Below are 22,215 nucleotides of genomic sequence, written 5' to 3'. Positions count from 1 at the left end.
GGGCATTTACAAGATGGCTTCTGGGTCTCTAACAGCTCATAAAGCTAGCTAGCAGGGCCTCAGGACGGTAGAAGATGACATGGCTGCAGGAGGGTCAGATCATCTTACAGCCGCTTGTTCAAGCTTCCCTTAACTGCCAACCAACATAACACAATTCAGAAAAAGGTTTCTGTAATGAGTTCAAGATGCTGCCAGCATCATTTGGACGGCACATCATTGTTAAAAACAAGCAAGCAATTCTATGCAAAGTCCACATTTTCAAACCACATTTTCAGACACAAATCTAGCGAGAAAGTTGCCAAGTTGGCAACACTGTCCACAACGTTACTGCTGCAGCTTCCTGAGTTCCCAAACTATGGAGCTTTATCACAGAACGTGCGTGGGGGTCATCACTTGACAAATTCTGGTGTTGAATGTTAACTATCAAGTAAATTTTTTTTTTTGGGGGCATTTCTGCCTTTATTGGATAGGAAAGCTGAGAGATATGAAAGGGGAGAGAGAGGGGGGAAGATATGCAGGAAAACCGTCACACGTCGGACTCCAACCCTGGACCTTCTGCGTTGAGGAATAAACCTCTGCACATGTGCGCCCGCTCTACCAACTGAGCTCACCGGACACGACTATCGAGTTAATTTTGACAGCCCTAATGTGAATATAAATATATCCAAGACACATGCAACTGCTGAATTAGGGTCCTGGCACCTTTCTTCGACAAATTCAGGCACTGGTTCATTAGCTAATCAACCCAAAGCATTAGCATTGGTCAGGGGTTAGTAAACAGTGGCATCTTCAGAATGAGCTAAGAGCTGGATCATTATTACCACATCGCTGCTACCATCAGTTATCCAAATCAATTTCAACTCATTTTAAAGGGGTGATAGAATGATTATATAGGGTATTTCACACTGTTCCTTAAGGTCTCCTTATAGGGTATGTAACATTGGTTGGGCTGAAAATGGCCCGGGTGCTGTTCTGCGCACCCTAATGCAACTCTGGTTTTCTGCCTTATATGGTATGCTCATGAATATTTAGATGAGCTGCGCGCTGATTGGTTGAGTGAAGCACACACACACACACACACACACACACACACACACACACACACACACACCGCTCCCCTCTGTGCCCATGTCCCCCCGGCCACCACACACACACACACACACACACACACACACACACACACACACTGCACAGCAACACAATCCCTTTTTTTCTCAGCGCCACCTTACCGATAGACTTCGAAACTACAGACATGCTCAGACATGCCCGGCCGCCGCTGGAGCAGGAATGGCTGGAACAGCCGGCGAGAAAATATCCCCGGCTGGCTTCAAACTTCATTTCTGCCCCGACACATAAACTCATCAACTAATGTTCTCCTCCAGTGTGTCGCGCACACACACACACACACACACACACACACACACACACACACACACACACACACACACAAATGCAAAGTTTCAACACTTTCATTACAACTAGTGTTGTTGTAACGTTACCCTTGGGACATAAAAAAAACTCCACTTCCAGACAAGGAATCACAACTCACCCTGTAGCTAGCTCAGTGTCTCAGCGCGGGGACATTTAGCAGAGAGTGAAGCCCACAGGCACGTCTTCTGCGCCGCTGCGTTAGATCCACAAGTCCCGCTCCATTGTCCGATATCTACTCGTTCTAAACACTTTTCTCTGGGTCAGTATTCCATTGTACAGCCTGGAACACTGCATTTACGACTGTGGTTCATTTTCAATATCCTTGAAAAACTTCCAAGCTTTCTTCTTTCTAAATTACACAGCGCAGCTCACAGCTAAGCTTGTGTGTGAGATCCTGATAGAGTTCATGTTGTGTTTTTCTGATCTTTAGGCATTTGTTCTTATGTGTTTCACGTATGGAAATTATCTTTTGATATACAAACTGCACCACCATGAGAACAACAAAAGCAGGCATGATGTTCACCGTGAAGGATTACCTGCTGGAACTGGAGGAAACGTCAAGCCTCAAACACATGAAGTTGCCAGGTAATAGTGCAGAGTGAATAGAGTTTAGGTTTGATATAACCTGTTTCAACATGTTTAAACTGACTTTTTCAATGCAAAGCAGGTTTCTTTTTTTTTGAAATTCCAATTTTTAATTGAATTTTTCACAGGCTTGGTACATGGCACACGTGGTTTGTTACAGGATAGCATACTCTTGTAATAGAGGCAGACTCCTACTTTTTAGTCCAGTGAACATAAACAGATAGAGCTCAATAAATAAGGTAAAGATGGAAGTGAATGTATAATAATATAAACATGTTACAGAAGTATTTCCAGGATCCCACCTATATGTAATCCCAGAACCTGTCCCAATCTGCTCATCATACATTCATAAAATGTACTTTTAGTCATTGCACTGACCCATTCTTTCACCTATGGGGCTTCTAATGTCTTCCAGACCAGACTGATCTCATGAAATGGCGTATGTATGTCACGCCAATTCGTATGCCATTATTGGCGTGTTATAAAGACGCATACTTGCTTTTTAGTGTGTTTATCAACGGCGTTTGGCCTCCATTGACTAACATTACTTTGCGATTGCGTGTGAATTTACACCGTAACGAGTAGTATGAAAGGGCGAAAATCCGTGTAGGGAGGGTGGAGGATGGGTAAAACAGTGACGTTTCCTTGTCCTGCGTGTGACTCGCGTGCGACTTTTCCTAAACTCAACCGTTGCTTTCTTCTAAACCCAACCCCATTGTTGTTTTCTTCAAACGATAACACGTTCTTCTCGCGATAACACGCCAAGCGGCGTGTGTGTGTACGCCTGCTCTATACAGCGTAGACATACTAGATAGTAGATAGCTGAAAAAGCGTACAGATAACACGCTACTTGGCTTAAGGAAGTTGGCGTGTAGATTTACACGAAGTCATGATGCCATGTTGTCCAGACAGTGTCTTCGAATAATTCAACAGGCCATTAACTGTACCAAGGAAATTACAGAGAACTTTGATACTTGGATATTTGAGAATAATCACCCAGTAAACATAGCTCCAGAGGTAGAGGGGACTTTTTCTTTACCTTTATTTATTCAGAGAAGGTTTACTGTTTTGGGTTAAGGGGCTTTGCTCAAGGGCACCTCAGTGATGGTAATGAGAAGGGACTTTCACTTTCCCCACCCAGATTTATCCTCGGTCTGGGGATTGAATCAACGACCTCGCGGTCACAAGCTTGCTTCGCTAACCTTTAGACCACCACTGCCATTATTGCAACAATCAGCCACAGGTTTTTCCCATGTATCACATTCACTCTCCCCAAAGAAGGAAAGAGGCAGGACTGGCTCGCCGCAGCTACAGCATATGACACATGATGTCAAGGCTCTGTCGAAACTTTCATTTATAATTGCCAACGGCAAATTCGCTCCAAGAGGTTTGTCACTTCGTCCATGTCTTGACAAAGAAACACACAAACAGTTTCAGTGGACTCAGGAATGCCAGGCAGCATTCAACAAACTCAAGAGCTGGCTAACCACAGCACCAATAGTGGGGTACCCACTCGACCCAGGCAACATGATATTGGACACTGACGTCGGCATCAGTGCTGTTCTCTGCTGTTCAGCAGGGTGTGGAATGTGTGCTTGCCTATGGAAGCTGCAAGCTGTCAAAAACTGAACAGAATTACTGTACCACACAGCGAGAACTGCTAGCGGTGGTGGTTGTAACATGGAGTTTGAAAAGTGCTCTAAATAAAGATTAATATTATTATTATTATTTTAATTACATGATGGCCAGGAAGTGAGTGAGCCATTGGACCTTGTATCTGGCCTGCCACCGGATCCTGAAACAGCTCCTTCAGCCCCTGAGTACGCCCAGCAGCTCTGAGAACGACTGCAGCTGGCACACCAAATCGCCAGAGATGCTCTCGGGGGAGCAAAAAGACACTATGACAAGAACTGTTGCCGCGCACAGTACAAAGCTGGTGATGCTGTGTGGTACCTCATAAAAAGGAAAGTCAAAACCAAAGTGAGGAAGTTCCTCCAATCTTATAAAGTCCGTGCTGGGACAGTTGGATGACCTGGTTTATTGAATCCAGAAAGGGCCAAAGACTAAAGTAAAGATGGTTCACCATAATCAGCTAAAGCCTTATCGCTGCCGTGACCCACTACACAACACTTGGGCCCTGTAACAAGTGCAGAGCTGGACACCTGTGGAGGTGTCACCCCCAGCTCTTCTCCAACGCCCGATGCTGAAGACAGCTCCAGCTTCTCCTCGTCAGATCCAGCAGTAACGATCCTGTGCAACGGGTCACAAAACTCATGGTTCGGATCAAATCACAGGTTTTGGGTCCCTGATCAGATCAATTTTCAGATCAGCACAAAAAAGGGGGGACAATTTTTGTTTTGAAATGCTTTCCATTTAGTACTTAAAGAACAGTTAAGAACACGTAAAGCAAAGAACTTTGAAACAGTTCAAAACAACATTCAAGAAGTCCAATATTTAAATCTTAAAATAAAATATGCAATCCTCAGATGTTAAATTAAAGTGTAATGTAAGGCAAAATAGCAAAGCAGAGCTTATAATAAGGTGAGCTTACAACTTCTAACAAATTCTTTTTCAAAAAGATGAGGATGCCTTCATTGTCTGGGGAGCGGGTATACATTGTTGCAGTCACTATGTCCCCTGCTGTGGAGAACACGCTTTCACTAGGAACTAAAGTGGCAGGCACAGCGATGTAGCGCCTTGCTTTCATAGCAATGTGAGGGTATTTACACTTATTACTATTCCACCATGCCAGCGGATCACCATCCTCTGGAATGCTGCTTGCTGTCTTGTAGGATGCCACCTCCTCTTTGATGGTGTTGGCAAACATCTTGCTGCCTGTGTCCTTGCTCACAAAGGTCTCCCCAAAAAGATTCTCCATGGCTGACTTCTTTTGTGGAGCAGATGCCTCTGAGGCTGCTCCCCTAGGTGTCGGCTCTGAAGTTTAAAATATTTGTCTATTAAACTAACTATTTAATTGTATATTTTTATAGAAATATATTTGTGGCAATGACATTTGATTAATATTAAAATAGATAACGGATGATTCTATTACCAATAGCATAGACTAAAACTTTTATTATTTAAGTAATTCATTCTCATACATTTATTTTACCTCTTCAGTGGCTATGAGCTCAGTGGTGAGATTACTGTATGTCCTCTGGCGTAGGGAAGAGTCTAGAACAGACAGGGACAAACAAATGTTTATCTAGTGTAGTACACTTACACTTCAGTAACTTAAAAAAAACTGTATAGATGACTTGATCATCTACTTCAGATGTACTCTTGACTTAGTATAGACTACTCAGAATTACAAGTTAAAATAACTAAATAATTTTAAGTAAAATGTACTGTGTCTTCCAAGCATCCATCCATCCATCCATCCAGCAATTTAGATTTTCTCAGTTGTATGTACTTGCACGGCAATCTGATTTACTTGTTAAAACCATGCAAACCGATTGCCTTAAAAAGACCAAGTTCGCTTTACTCGTGTCGTGCTTCAAACCATTATACATTAATGAAAAACAAGGTGCATTGTCGTAAAATAATCCCATCTACAGTTACACATAATAAGTCAAGGTAGTGACACAGGTTAAAGTTCAATTACGTGTAATTCCTTTATTTTTCTAATAGTAACAAACTTTGCAGAAGAGGCACAAACGAGCTGAAAACAGGCTTGGTCTGCACAAGATCAAGTTGGCATTGGTTATTACATCTCAAAAAGTCACAAAGCCCACTTCAATTTGAAGTCTGTCAAGACTGCCACTAACTACTGTGAACTTTTTTGACACTGTGCCTACATATACCCTAGTACCAAATTGTTGATGGTATAATAATAATCTGTCGCTAATACTTGCCAGCCTATGTAGTTAGACTTTAAATAAAATTATGACTCTGGAAACAAAAGTCAAACGTTGACCCTTAATTTACCATATAATATTTAAGCAATAGCTTTAATTCTGTAATAATAACAGTTTATAGACTAAATTTGGTAAGAAACTAAAAGGCTTCATGCAATAAGCCCAACAATATAGAAGAGTAAAGACTCTGGCAATGGATCTCACACATGTATGACCATACACAATCAGCCTCTAGACCTAACTTGCTGAATGAAGTGCCTTCATTTAGTTAACATAATTAAAAGCAACTTAATCCACTGTCAAACAAGTTACATGGACTGCCAAATGTTACATGTTATTTACATTAGGTTTTAAAGAACTTGCAGTTTTGGTGGGAGTTTGTTCTATCCCAAGCCAAGTATCACTCTTTTAATGAAGCTTAAAGAACAGAAAATTGTGTTTCCGGTTGCCTACACGACGACGTAAAAATTAAAGTTAAAGTTAAACTTTGCAATTAATCTGCGGTTAACATGCATTCAGAATCACGAGTGTTGATCTGTACACCACCTAAGTATGGTGAGTGAGTGTTCATTGACAGTTCCGAGAGTTTAAAGGACAATGTTTAATGTTTGTACTGTTCTTGGTAAAGAAAGGAAGGGAGGATGCATAGTTTGGGCAACAGAAACAACTTTGCACACACAATAATTACTTAGCCACAATCATATAATCTTATAATCACTAACGGACCTTTCAGTCTATCAGCATGGCTGAATAGTTCCAACTCCCCTCTGGCTGTGTGCTTTCTGTCGCCATGGAGCGGCTCAGATATACTGTATTTATATACTCCTGGGTAGTTTAACCTACAATAATACATAATCAATTATTAGCTGATTATATTTTGTTTTAATAATCTGAATCTGTAAAGTAGCCAAAGCTGTCAGATAAATATAGTGCGGTAAAAAGTACAAGATTTCATTCTGAGATGCAGTGGAGTACAAGTGGAAAGGAGCATAACATGGAAATTCTCAAGTACAAGTCCCTCACAATTGTAGTACTTGAGTAAATGTACTACATCCCACTACTGTCAACAGAAACACAAAACAGTTTTTTCCAACAGTAGTCAATAATGTTCAATGAAGCAATGTTTCTACTCTATACTAATAGTAACTACTAATACATACTAACAATTCATAAATTAATAATAATTAATAATTAATCTGGAGTAGTAAACAGTTCTTCCAGGTATATACAATTCAATGTTTTAATTACTACGGTATGCACTTGTACTGAATACAAATAAGGTGCCAGCATGCATAAAAAAAGAGCTTGTTTATAAGAAATATTTTCCCGGAACCCCCCCCCCCCCTCTCGGTTTGTGATACCTCTGTAGTGTACAGATTCTGTGTGGAAAGGTTAATGTTATCTCTGTCCAGCAGCTGCAGTCCGGCTTTTCAGATCTGTGAAATCTATTGAAGTGACTCAGGACTTCTTCAGGTTATGCATGGTCTGCTTTTTGTAGATTAATCAAATGTGTATTAATACGCTGCTGAAAATAGTCACCAACAAATGCAATATTACCTCCTGTTTGAGTAATGTTTGTAAAGAAAAAAATACTGTCCAGCAGTTTTAGGGAAATTATTTAAAAATAAAAATCAATCTATATATTTATGTTTTCAGTAGGAACGGCTGGGCTTGGGATTTTGTGCCACATATAGGGAAGAGATGTCAGAAAGTATTAACACTTGTTGTTTCTGTTTGTGTCTCATGAAGAAGAGGAAGACATACTTTATGAATCCCCTAGGGATTTTTCACTCACTCAATTATTTCACTCTGTTCACTGCTTTTATACACACCTATACACATGGAGAGATGTCAGTCAGCGCGGGGGGGGCAGCCCATGGACAGGCCCCCTGAGCAGTTCACGCAGTGTCCATGAGGTGAACACCCTCCATCCAGCCATGGATTGGCCATTGGGAGGACCAGGAGATTTACCAGTTTGCGTTGGCTGCATGGGATGCACGCTGGGCAAAAGCTTTTATTTTATTTTATTTCATTTTTTTAAATCGGCCCATAGAGATCATATGATTGGCCCACTTGAGTGTCTTTCATCTGAACACTGGCCAATCCTACCATAGAGACAGAGCGCATTTAAGTCCTGCCCCCACCAGCGGGAAAAACAACTCCACAAAGTGCCTGTAGCTAGCTAAAAACATGACATTTTAGCATGTCAAATGATTATTTTAGCACATTTTGTCTACCAAAGAGGACAAGATAGCTGCTAGTAAGCTAATGTAAGTTATGTATTATTAGCAAGCTAAGGCACTTACAAACATAACACTATAGCTTTTTGATTTATCCCCACCACAATATTTAGTCACTTGTTTACTATATATAAGACATCTTGATGACACCCATGCTCTATCCTCAGCCTTTAGCTATCAAGCCATCTAGAGACAAGCAGCCTGTTTGACTCTGTGAGTACACTATCATACTATCTTACTTAGCACTCTGCTAAGTAGCAGTATTTGGGGCTGGAATGTACATGTGTTGAAGGGGAGTGCAAGGACGGGGGGTGTCCGGCTGATTGTGGTGGGCTGGTCTGGGTCTCAATAGTCCAGGGCTGATATTTTTTACCCCTGTCCAGCCCTGTCTTCAGCTGCCAGTCCACACTCGAAGAAGCAGAGGTCAGAAAATGAATTTCTATTATGACTTAATAGAAGAGTTTTCCAACAGATAACACATTTTCTCTTCTTGTTGTTCCACTGACGGTCCTGAAAGCTCTTTTCATCTCTTTTATTACGAGTGAACGCAAGGACATCGCCCTTGGGGTCTGAACATCACATGAACAGCATCCCTGAACTCCTTCTTCTGTAACAAAGCTGCTCTAAACTCCCGCCAGCACACTGCTGCCCTCTGTTCTCCCACTTGAATAATCAAGTTAGCTTGATTTGATTACAGAGAATTTGACAGGTCATCAAAACTGGCTCTACATGTATCTGGAGCTGATGCTTACGTAGCAGTCCTTCAGATTAAACCTGCACAAGGTCAGGATAATTGAAAATGTGTTGGATCTCATTCAAGCCTTTCAAAGTTTACTGCATCTCTGAACTCATTTCCATAAAAGACCGACTGCTCCTGCTCCCTTCCTCAACAGAGCCATGTGGTTGTGTGTTGTGTGATTTCAAACGAGAACATGTAGTTTGATTAGAAATCACAGAGGTCTTTTAGTGTCTGACAGACACAGGAGAAGTTAAATAATGATCCCAATTACATTTCTCAAAGTTTCTGTTATTGGAGCTATGGAACCAGCAGCTGTCACTATCTTAGAATCAGTTGAATGAGATTTGTCATTCAAACACCAATATACTTAATGAAATGTGCATCATAGGTACATTTTATAAACAGGTGCATATATTAAATCAACTTTAGGCAACATTTTCTGAATAAAACGTGCATGAGCTTGCTGCAGAAAATGTGCAGTAACAAAGTATGAAAATGTACATTTAAAATCATTTCAGAAAAAGAGTGTTGGTGTGCTCTGACAGCACTATGGAGGCTGCTGTTCCTTTCCCCTTTCCTACCCAGTCAGCATTGGGTTTTTTAAATTGCGATAGCCTTAACTATGTAGTTATTACTGCAACTTAACTTTCACAAAGTAGTCATTATAACCAAACCACAATGTTTCCCTAAACTTAACCCAGATGTGTTAGTTAGCTCTTGCTGGATTGCTGTTTGGAATAAGGTAACGTGACACTATAATAGGTCAACCATGGATGTAATATATTAGAGGCCAAATCAGCTTCCACTTGCTGCCATAGCAACGGTAGTGGATGTTTAATTTGTGCGACAGCAGTGATGTAACTATTGGTGCAGAGGAAATGACCTAGTAGTGTCCGATAGTGTTTTTTCATTTCGCTGATGAGCTTTGTATATAATATTCTACAGAGAAATCCCTGATATAGTGAAGAGGGATGATGGAAGGAGGGAAGGAGGGAAGGAGGGAATGACTTCGGACACAGCTCATCTCTGCAGATTCTCATGACTACGAGTCACTCATTAGGACAGGGAAACCCAGAGGAAAATGTAAAGAGGGCTATTTAAACTGAACTGAATGAGTGACTGTTGGACTAGCAACAGACTGAACGTGCTACAGTCTGAATCCGAGCTGAATGTTTAATGGTGATGTGTTACTGTTAGGAAATTACATTATCAAATAAGAGACAGGACCACTGAAGATATATCAAAGTTCATTTTACTTGAGAACCCAACAAGGAGGCAGTTACAGTACGCACAGCATAGTACAGACAATGACCTAAGGAAAAGCTCTCTACAGCTGCTTTTTAATGATATAATGATTTATATTAATAAATCATTATACAGAGTAGATGTCGTCAATTGTTATCTTGTCAGAGTTGATGACGTCTCCCCTATCTGGTCTGGGAGGGCATGTATGCCCTCAGGAACACACTGTGTTTAGACAAGGACAAAACAGTGGCTCCATGTTATCTTGTGAGTTCAAGTAGTGTTATAGTTTCTTACTATGCAAATAGTTTAATTTAACAGACAGAGGAAGAATATAATATTATTCTATGCAAACAGTTTAATGAATAACAAGAGCGAAAGTATGTATCATAATTTCCCTAACAGTTACTTTCAAACATAGTGAGGTACATTTGAATAGTGATGGGAAAAACTTGATTGAACTACACAGTCAAGTGATTGGAATCAGCAAAGTGATTAGGATTGTGACTTCCACCTCTATTTTTTTAGGTGTTTTCTGCAGCTATGGTGCCATGTTTTAGTTCTAAGTGGCAAAGAAGTGTTTTGAATGTGTTAATTTTTGTCCTATTTGCACGTCTGACTGACTTCTTCTGCATAGCAATGGCAGCTAAAGCTCATGGGTATATTTTGAGCTGTCTGACAAACTCAGAAATTATGTTGAAATAGGAAGATACTGTTTACAGACCAAAATAAAATGGGAATACCTAATGGGGAAGAACATTTCCAGAACCAGCCACCCCTCCCACCTCGCAACTCGAGGGTGTTTTGTCAATGTTGGATTCTAAAACTGTTCACAAACACTTCCCAAATTCCTGGGGGATCTTATCAGCAGAGCCTTCCAACACAGTGCAGATATCCGTGGCTGTTACCGTACCCCTATGACTTGATATGGCTGATACAGCAACAGATGACAGATGACACAGTGTCTTCATTTCCACATTGTCTGGAACCACATTGCTTCTACCTTCCTCGTGGATCGCTGCTGTCGTAAAGGTTTTAATCCTCCACATCAATAATGTGGGAAGCTCTCTGAGGAACACTTTGTTTCTGCTCAGTAAGATGACACTGTTGTTTTTTTACAATAAACAATTTTAATGACCTCTCTCAGAGGAATGGGACTGGCAGAGATCCTTCAGATTCCATTGGTAAAAGTTTATTTTACATTATGATCATGCAGCGGTGTGTGTGTGTTTTAAGAGAGCAGTGAGTCAGTTATTTTCCCACTCAGAATGCAACACACCAAACAATGGGAATACTGTCAGAAGGTATTGACTCTAGTGCAGGACATACTGAAGGCTGTCTCTTCTACTTCCTCTAGTTCCACCCAGCTAAGGTCAAGTCATACTTGGCAGCCAGAGATGTTGAGCCTCTTGTTTGAATTTTGGTTGCATCACCCTAGTGACAATAAAAAAACCTTCTTTCTAAAAAGAATCTTCCTTACCTGTAGTACTTTATATCCATGTTGATAGTTTTGGTTTTCTTTGCACAGATTTTGTCTGAGATTTCTGCCCTCTGAAACTGTGTTTGTGCTGGTCAGTGTTCTAAAATGACATTTAAAAAAATTCAACAGGTACAATTACAATGAAATCTGCCAGACAGTCCTGTCCAGTAATGAACAACGATACTGTCTCATTTCTATTCTCTTCACTTGACATACAGATTAACCTCTCCAAATCTATCCCTCATGAGTTCCTTTCAACAGCTAAATGTGATGAATTTGCTGTCTTTTTCCAAGAAAAAGTCTCTCATATTAGAGGTAATATAACTATTTCTTGCAGCAATAAATCTAGTCCCGCTCCACCCTCACACCAATTTACTGTCATCAGCTCAATCTCAACGTTCTCACCTGTCAACTCCAAAGATCTAGATGAAGTAATCCAGCGCCCAACGTCTAGCACTTGTTCTCCTGATTCCATCCCTACCAAACTGTTCAAATCGGTCTTTCATTGCTTTATAAATACCATAGAAAATATTAGTATTAGCTCTCTGAGAAACTGGTGCATGCATTCATCTCAATCAGGTCATTCATTTTCAATTCAATTTTATTTAAAGTATCAAATCATAACAAAAGTTATCTCAAGACACTTTACAGATAGAGTAGGTCTAGACCACACTATAATTTACAAAGACCCAACAATTCCAGTAATTCCCGCATGAGTAAGCATTTAGTGCGACACTGGTGAGGAAAAACCTTGAGCGGTGAGTTGAACTTCCTTTTAGGGAGAAACCTCGGACAGACCCAGGCTCTTGGCAGTGTTGGGAGTTTACAGTAATGTATTCCTTTTTGCTGTAACGCAGTAATATAACTCATTACTAATTACATTTCGGTAATATTATACCCGTTACAATCTCAGTAACGCGAGTTACAACGCATTTTAACGCAACGTTTAGGTGTGTTTCGTTTTTTTAAGAATTCCCCAACACCGCGAAACATTTCTTCACAGGAAAAAAAAAGCCGCGAGTATTATTTCCTGTTGCTGTATTCGATGGTTGAGATGACTGCAGAGACAGATACATTTGCGAGATGGACATTATTTTCAGGAGTTATTGCGCCGCATTAAAGCGAGCTGTCCCGTCACTGTTCCCGTGGTCAGAGCCAGAACCAGAGACGGTACGGACAACATCTGTGTCCCAACAGGTGACGGTACGTCAGCGCGGACAGCAGTGTGTCCGAGCGGCTGACAGATAGAAACATGTCGGGAATTAATGTTTAGGCTTGCTACATGTAAATATCATTGCATTTTATGAGCCGTGGAAAGTAACTATGCCGTACTTCTATACAACTGTAAGGTAGTCTACTTTTAATTGATTATTTTCATTTTCTCCTACTTGCCTATTGTACGTTTTACTTCTCTATTTTTATAGCTTTAGTTACTTTGCATATTCATATTAATTATCCAAAATATTATGAATAATCTATGATGTATTAAAGTGGATAAAGAGGAGACTTTATTGATCCGGTGGTGAAATTCACAAGCTGCCTGCCAAGTCAAACTCCCGCTGTTATTTTGGTGAAAGTAACTCAAAAGTAGTGTAAAGCATTACAATTCAGAGACAATAATATTGTAATATAACTAATTACTCTCAAACTAGTAATCTATAATGTATTACATTTTTGAAGTAACTTGCCCAACACTGGCTCTTGGTATGCAGGTGTCTGACAGTGCTGGCCAACCGGCACTGAATTGAACTGCCCCTGTTCATCACACCCCCAAGGGTGTGATGAACACCCTTTTTTATAGTATCAAATCATAACAAGAGTTATCTCAAGACACTTTACAGATAGAGTAGGTCTAGACCACACTCTATAATATACAAGGACCCAAACAATTCTAGTAATTCCCCCAAGAGCAAGCTTTTAGTGCGACAGTGGCGAGGAAAACTCCCTTTTAGGAAGAAACCTTGGATAGACCCAGGCTCTTGGTAGGCGGTGTCTGAAGGTGCCGGTTGGGGGTGTGGTGAACAGTGGCAGTAATAGTCACAATAAAGATAATGGAACTATGACTAGAAATAGTAGTTGTAGTAGTTTGTGGCGTAGCAGGGCACTGCAGGGCGTTACAGGGTGGAGCAGGGTGGAGCAGGGCATAGAAGGACATAGCAGGGCACTGCAGGGCGTTGCAGGGCATAGCAAGGCGTAGCAGGGCACTTAGGGGCTTAGCAGGACGTAGCAGGGCGTAGCAGGTTGTAGCAGGGCATAGCACGGTACTGCAGGGCATAGAAGGGTCCGGAGCAGGAACAAGGTGACAGCTGCAACCATGATTTAGGTGCCACCCTAATCCAAGGAAAACTGTGGGGCGAAAAAACATAAGGACTCCGGGGAATAAGCTCCCCAGAGCTAAGTTAGTAACAAGCATTTCTGAGACATGGATGCACACAGATAGAGAGAGGAGAGAGGATCTCAGTGTGTCAAAGGAAGTCCTCCGACAGTCTAAAACTATAACAGCATAACTAAGAGCTGATCCAAGGCAAACCTGAGCCAGCTTTTACCAACCCTAGTACATGGATCTGATGACTATGAAGAGAAGCAGAGAAGGTCTGTCTGTAGCTATACAACCTCCCCTGCTGGTCTAGGCAAACGCTGCAACTCCTCACTCCCTAACTATAAGCTTTATCAGAGGAGAGTTTTAAGTTTACTCATAAATGTATTGACGGTGTCTGCCTTCCAAACCCAGACTGGGAGCTGGTTCCACAGGAGAGGAGCCTGATAGCTTAAGGCTCTGGCTCCCATTCTACTTTTAGAGACTCTAGGAACCACAAGTAACTGCATTCTTGGAGCTCTTTAAAATATGATGGTGCCTGATCATTTAGAGCTTTGTAGGTCAGGAGAAGGATTTTAAATTCAATCCTGGATTTTACAGGAAGCCAATGCAGAAAAGCTAATACAGGAGAAATATGATCTCTCTTCTTAGTTCTTGTATGCACACGCGCTGCAGCATTCTGGATCAGCTGGAGAGTCTTAAGGGTTTTATTTGAGCAACCTGATATTAAGAAATTACAACAGTCCTGCCTGGAAGTAACAAATGCATGGACTAGTTTTTCAGCATTGTTTTGAGACAAGATGTGCCTAATTTTGGTAATGTTACGCTGGTGAAAAAAGCCTGTTCTTTAGATTGGTTTTAAGGATATATCCTGATCAAAAATAACTCCAATATTTCTGACAGTAGTGCTGGAGGCCAGGGCAATGCCATCCAGAGTAGCTATATCTTTGGATAATTGGGTTCGGAGGTGTTTAGGGCCGAGCACAATAACCTTGGTTTTGTCTGAGTTTAATATCTGGAAATTGTAGGGCTAACTTTAGCGTGCCTCGAGTATTCATCGTTAACATTAACAAACTAAGATTGATCTGATAAATAGGACTTAAACCAGCTTAGTGCGATTCCTTTAATGCCAATTAAATGTTCCAGTCTCTGTAACAGGATGCTATGATCAATAGTGTCGAATGCAGCACTAAGATTTAGTAAGACAAGCACAGAGACAAGTCCTTTGTCTGAAGCAACCAGTGCCGTCTATGTGCTATGATGCACTCTAAATCCTCACTGAAAATCCTCAAATAAACTATTGTTATTTAGAAAGTTACATAACTGATTAGCAACTACCTTCTCGAGGGTCTTGGAGAGAAAGGGGAGATTATACTATACTATACTATAGTTGGCTAAGACATCAGGATCAAGAGTGGGTTTTTTAAGAAGAGGTTTTATCACAGCTACTTTAAATGACTGTGGTACATGACCTGTTAATAGTATTGATTAAATGTATTGATCATATCTAGTAACGAAGTGTTAACCAAGGGTAAAGCTTCTTTAAGTAGCCTAGTTGGGATGGGGTCTAAGCGACAGGTAGATGGCTTAGCTGTAGAAATCTTTTCCATTAATTGGTGAAGTTCAATAGGAGAAAAGCTGTCTAAGTCAGGTTTTAAAGCTGTTTCTAGCGGTCCTGCATTTAATGATAAACCGTTAGAAGTTGAGGGCAGGGGGTGATGAATTTTATCTCTAATTGTTGTAATTATATCATTAAAGAAGCTCATGAAGTCGTCACTACTCAGAGATATAGGAATAGATGGCTCAATAGAGCTGTGACTCTCTGTCAGCCTGGCTACAGTGCTGAAAAAAAACCTGGGATTGTTCTTATTTTCTTCTATTAATGATGATTAATGGCATTTCTGAGATTCTACCAGATTGGTGGAACATTATTTACTTTCAAGTTTTCGTGAGGTTTGTTTTAATTTGCGGGTTTGAGAGTTGTGCCAAGGTGCTAATTTCCTTTTTTCATCATCTTCTTTTTGAGATGAGCAACAACAGAGTCCTCTGTTATATTAAGGCATGGCACTGAATTAAATGCCATTGGAATTACTTCCATACATTTAGCTATAGCACTATCAGATAGACATCTAGTGTAGAAACTTTTATCTAATTTGTATCTAAGTTTGTATAAGAATTCAAAAGTAATAAAAGAATGGTCTAATAATATAGGATTTTTTGGAAATACTATTTACAGATAAAAATTCAGAATATGGACCCGGACTGCGGAAAACAACATCAAATAGAATTGGCCAATGGTAAGTTCCCAGACACAACATCTTGATGTGGGCACCACCTTGACAACCAGCGGTGGAAGGATGACATGTGGCTGTACATGTCATGGCTGATCAAGTTCAGAGAAAAGGTCGCACACGACCGCGGCCACTGGAGCCACTAACTTCACGTTTCTCAGTATGGAGCTCCCAATAGTCAGAGTTGGCTTCTCAGCAGGTGTGTCACTGAGTGGGGAGAAACTATTAGAAACATGAACTGGTTGGTGGTTAACAACCCGGTCTCACGGCAGTTCGTGAAATGGTGACGTTATTTTGATCTATTGATTTGTGTACAGGGAAACAATTTTCTACTTTATTTTGTGCTGGTCACCACGGAATTGGAACGTTACTATTTTGCGAACTGCCATGACACTGGGCTGCAGCCTGCTCGGGGGGAGATGGTGACAACACGATCCGAGGTCTCTGGGGGACACAACAACGGGGAAATTGAACGCCGCACGCCGGCGACAACTGCCATGACACGGGGCTGCTCTGGGGGATGCAACAACAGGAACGCCACACGCACGCGGATCTTCGGCTTTTCAATACTAATCGCTACCATAATCGTACTGTTATGATTAAGATGCTTGTAAATAGCATTGTTTGTGGTCTCTGCTGTGCTGTATGTTACTGCAGATTTAATTGACTGTTCTGTATCTACGTTGCTTGGTTTATTTCTACACACTACACTGTGTTGTGCTAGCAGCTAACATACAGCACGCAGTACAGTCCGCCCCATGTGATTGACTGTTTACACCACACACCCCCTCTGCAGAGTCTTCTTCTTTCACTACCAACTCTTTCTCTCAGTACAATGTTAGCAGTGTTACCCCCCCTCATTGGCAATTACACAATCTCAGCTCTATTCTCCTATACAGACTATTTTAACAGTTAGGCCGCCAGTTAGGCCTGATCCCCCAGAACGTTTCCCCCGGGGGGGAAACGTTCTGGGGGATCAGTTTCCAGGTATCTGCGCCCCCTGGCCCGGGCCTCTGCTGTGCCTAGCAGTGGGTCCGTGCCTCTCAGGATGGCGCTGATAAATGCTCGGTCCATCACTAACAAGTCTTTTATTCTGAATTATTTATTTATTGATGAATGCCTTGATTTCTTGTTCCTGACGGAGACTTGGCAGAGAAACTTGGAATACTTTGTCCACCAGACTGTTGTTTTACCAGTACTCCCAGGACCTCGGGTCGGGGGGAGGGCTCGCGACAGTACCCATTGGGGTTTTTTCCTCATTTGAACTACAGGTGACCAAAGTTGGTAGACCTAATCCCTTTTATTGTATTTTAATTTACCAGCCCCCCTTTACAAGTTCAAACTGTTTTTTTTTTTTTTTATCTGAGTTCAATGATTTCTTTATCATCTATTATTAGGTTGGATAAAGTGGTTATGGTTGGAGATTTTAATATTCACGTTGATGACATGTCTTGCACTTTTGCTGCTGATTTTCTTAATGTCACTGAGTCTTTTAATTTTATCCAACATGTGTCTGGTCCCACACACAGGGGTCATACTTTGGACCTTGTTTTTACACTTGGTCATAATCTTGACTCTGTTTGCTCTGAGGAGCTGCATATTACTGACCACGACTGCATTTTGTTCAACCTGTCTTTTTAATTTAGATTTACTGCCCAGTAAACATGTAAGCTGCATTTTAAATCGCTTCTCAGCTGATACGTTTTCTGCAGCTTTTCACCAAAGCGCAGGGCTGTCTCATGCTAATATTAATTGTCTGGTCCACTCCTTCAACACATATTGCTCATCAGTTTTGAATAAAGTGGCTCCAAGTAAAATGCAACGTCAACTCATCCCCATGGCTAAATGACTTAATTCGCTGTTTCCGGCGTACATGTCGGAGGGTGGAACGACAGTGGGAATCCTCCAAGCTTCGTGTTCACCGGCTGTATCACAAAGACCTATTGACTGAATACAACAACATGGTTAAGGAGGCGAGAACATCTTACTTTGCTAACCTTATTTCTTCCAGTAAACGTAATCCTAAAATCCTTTTTGAAACCCTCAACAATATTGTCAATCCTGCTCATCCTGAAGTGTTTTAAAATAAGGACTGCAGTGACTTTATCTATTTCTTTGTAAATAAAATAAATGATGTCAGAAATAGCATTATCCCATCTACTACTCCATATTTGGTTCACTCATTCCGGCCACCAATTTTGAACTGTTTTGATCCGATCTCGCTACAAGAACTCACTGATCAGCTTAGCAGTATGAAATCTTCCTAGAGCCCAGTAAATATTATACCAACTTCCTTATTTAAAATTGTTGTTTTAGAAAAAGTTTTTGCCAAACAGCTCACTGCTGTCTTGAATACACACAACATTTTAGACAAATTTCAATCTGGCTTCCGTCAGAAACACTCAACAGAAACCGCTCTTCTTAGAGTTTAACAACGATTTATTAATGTCCTCTGACATGGATGCATGCTCGGTTTTGGTGCTGCTGGACCTTAGTGCAGCTTTCGATACAGTGGATCACAACATTTTGCTTGAAAGACTTAAGCATTGGGTTAGTATCTCAAGGCGAGCCCTGGATTTGTTCACCTCCTATCTTTCAGATAGAAGTTTTTCTGTGTCACTTGGTCCCTATTGTTCAGAAACTGCTGCCCTTTCCTATGGGGTGCCTCAGGGTTCTGTGTTAGGTCCGATTTTGTTTGCATTGTATATGCTTCCCCTGGGACATATAATTAGCCAATTCGTTATCACTTGACATCCAGCTGTATGTCTCTTTTAACCTGGAAGCGACTGACAAAATGTTGGAATGGCTTAAATGTTTGACTGGCTGGCAAACAACTTCCTACAGCTTAATGAAGATAAGACCGAAGTCCTTATTGTTGCTCCGGACACTACAGCTTCCAAGGTCGTTCAGCTTTTGGGGTCCCTTTCTTCAGCGGTACAGTCCAAACTGAGAAATAAGTGTTATATTTGATCATAACATGTACTTTGATCAACATATCAAATCACTGACCCGCACGTTTCTTTAAATTAAGAAACATTGCCAAACTTAGAGCTGTTGTTTCACATTCCGAGCTTGATAATCATTCATGGTTTTATATCATCCCGGCTTGATTACTGCAACTCCATTTTCACCTGTCTCAACAAGTCGTCCCAGGACCATCTACAACTGGTCCAGAACTCTGCTGCAAGGCTGTTGACCAGGTCCAGCAGGATGTCGCACATCACTCCTATTTTAAACTCATTACATTGGCTTCCGATCAAGTTCAGGATCCAATTTAAACTTCTTGCTCTGACTTATAAAGCTTTGCATGGTCAGGCACCTGTTTATATCTCAGACCTGCTCCATCTGTACATTACTAACAGGTCCCTCAGGTCTTCTAACTAGGGATTACTGGTGGTCCCACGCACTCGCTTAAAAACTAAAGGTGACCGCTCCAAACCTGTGGAATGCCCTTCCTATTGTCTTTCACGTTACGCAGTCTCTGTTGAAGCTTTTAAAAAGCAGCTGAAGACGCACTTGCTTAAATTTGCTTTTGACACGTTTGTAACTTTGGGTTTTAGGTTTTAATCTTTTAAATGATTTTCATTAGTCTTTCAATAATTTTTTCCTTGCTTATTTTCTGTTGGATCTTACTGTATTTTTACAAATGTTTATCATGTGAAGCACTTTTAGTCACATTCTTTATTTTGTTCTTTTCCTTTTTTTCCTTTTATATTCAGTATTTATTAACAGGTATCATAATTATTATATGTCATTTAAAAACAAATGAAGGTCAAGTTTGAAAATGGGTGTGGTCCGAGCAAGAACAAGTGGGGAAGGAGCCATAATTTGGGTGAACTGACCTTTAACATTCTGTGCTGGAAGCAGCTCTGTGCTGGAGTTTTAATTGGCTGCATTCCTGTGTGCGTGACTTGGCTTTAAACATGGAGTCAGCATGCCGGGTCAGTTAGCCTCAGGAAGACTTCTCCCTGAGCATGTCCTTCATTCATATATTCATACACCAGCTTCTATATCCTAGCCTCCTGCTGACCAGTGGGTATATCACTGTGCTCTTATAAACATGTTGAAGTTGTATTAATTGGAAGATCTGTGTTTATGTTTGCAACTGTGGAGCTGGAGTTGCATATGAACATATCTGTCCATTTATAGGTTTTACTTTGTGTGTGGCCAGTGTGAAGAGGCTGTGAGGAGTTGTTTACCAGTCGTCTCAGGGTTGCAGTCATGAAACTGCTTCAGAGCTGCCAAGGCAGGATGGGGGGAGGGGGGAGGAGGAGGGGAGCTATTCAAACAGAATAATCAAGCTGGATGCCTCACCAGTTTGCCTTCCAAGCCACACTTTATCTCTGCGCCATGCAGTCTCTCCCTCAGCCACTGCTATCAATTTTGGATGGATTATATAAAGTTAGCACAAATCAAACAGATATCAAAGCATCTCGGAATCACTCCTCTGAATTGAACAGTCAGCCTAGGACTAAAAATACTCCTACCTAAGAGAGTTATTTATTAAGCTAATGAAGCTAAAGCTAAAGCAGCATTAAGTGGGGCTCAGACTACAGGAATTCTAACCAATGTTAAAATTGGGTTGCAACACCCACATAAGGACATGCACACAAGACAAGATTTGAAAGTAAGGTTGTTGTTAATATGTTACATTCCATTCTGAAAGAAAACTGAACAAAGTCTCATTCATCTGTTTTAATATGTATCATAAATGTGTATCATAAATATAGTTTTCCTTCCTGAAGATTTATCTACATGAACCTACCTTGAACCAATCCTCCTTTCCTCTGGAGTCTCTTTCTTATCCATCTACTCTCACGTCATCTAAGTGACTGGAGTGATTGTTAGAAAATGTATGTGTCCTTGTGTGTCTCATTAAACCTTTAGAACACTGTGAACTGAGCCCTGCTTCCTATCACTTTGTTCTCCAAGATCTCATAACTGCTTTCAGAATTATTTTACAGAAGCCAGTAGATTATGGGATAGGATATTATTGAGATTATCGTGCCAGAAAGAGCAATGCACCACCTCACATCACTCTCTCAAGTGATCTCAAATTTACACTAACACTTTACAGATCGAGTAGGTCTAGACCACACTCATATCATTTACAGAGACGGAGCAATTCCCCCTTCAAGAGCAAGTATTTGGTGCGACAGTGGTGAGGAAAAACTTCCTTTTTACAGGCAGAAACCTCGGACAGACCCAGACTCTTGGTGGGCGGATATCTGATGCTGCCGGTTGGGACACAGAGACACTGATACAGATATAGAGAAATATGATTCATAATAATTATAGCAGTTGGTATAATGAACAGTGGCAATTATAGTAACGAGTAAAGATAATAGAACAATGACTAGAAATAATAGAAGTAGCAGTGCAGGGCGTAGCAGGGTCCACGATCCAAGGAAATCTGCGAGGCGAGAAACCTCACGGGGAAACAGATGTAAACGGAATGCTTGCTGTAGCGTTAACAATGCTTTTCAGTGACAAAAAAGAAACGCAGAGTGGCCGGGTTAGCTCAGTTGGTGGAGCAGGCGCCCATATATAGGGGTGTATACCTCGACGCGGAAGGTCCAGGGTTCGAGTCCGACCTGAGACGATTTCCTGCATTTCATCCCCCTTTCATATATATCTGTTCTTTCCATAAAAGGCTGAAATGCCCCAAAAAACACCACCAGCGGATTCAAAAAGTGGTTGGAGAGATTCGGTCAACGCTGGTTATCCGTTCATGGTTCGAGAGTTTAACAGTTTCCGTCTCCTGTTTACCGTTGCTTTGCAACATGCTGCTGCAGACACTTTGGCTATTGTAAAAGTACTAACGTTATCACATAATCGTAACGGAAACACACAGAGAGCAGAAGGTGAGGGAAATGTACTTCCGTTGATCCAGACTAACTTTTGTGTAACTTATGAAAGAAAGTAAAATGATGTTCAAGTGCTTTCTACGGTGGCCCTGAAGTGCAAATCACAACAGCAAATAGAAAAACGCAACAGCAAATCATAAAACACAACGGCAAATAGGAAAACACG

The sequence above is a fragment of the Sander vitreus genome, chromosome 14, assembly GCF_031162955.1.
Source record: "Sander vitreus isolate 19-12246 chromosome 14, sanVit1, whole genome shotgun sequence".
NCBI classification, from domain to species: domain Eukaryota; kingdom Metazoa; phylum Chordata; class Actinopteri; order Perciformes; family Percidae; genus Sander; species Sander vitreus.
Note: the sequence above shows the minus strand (reverse complement) of the source record.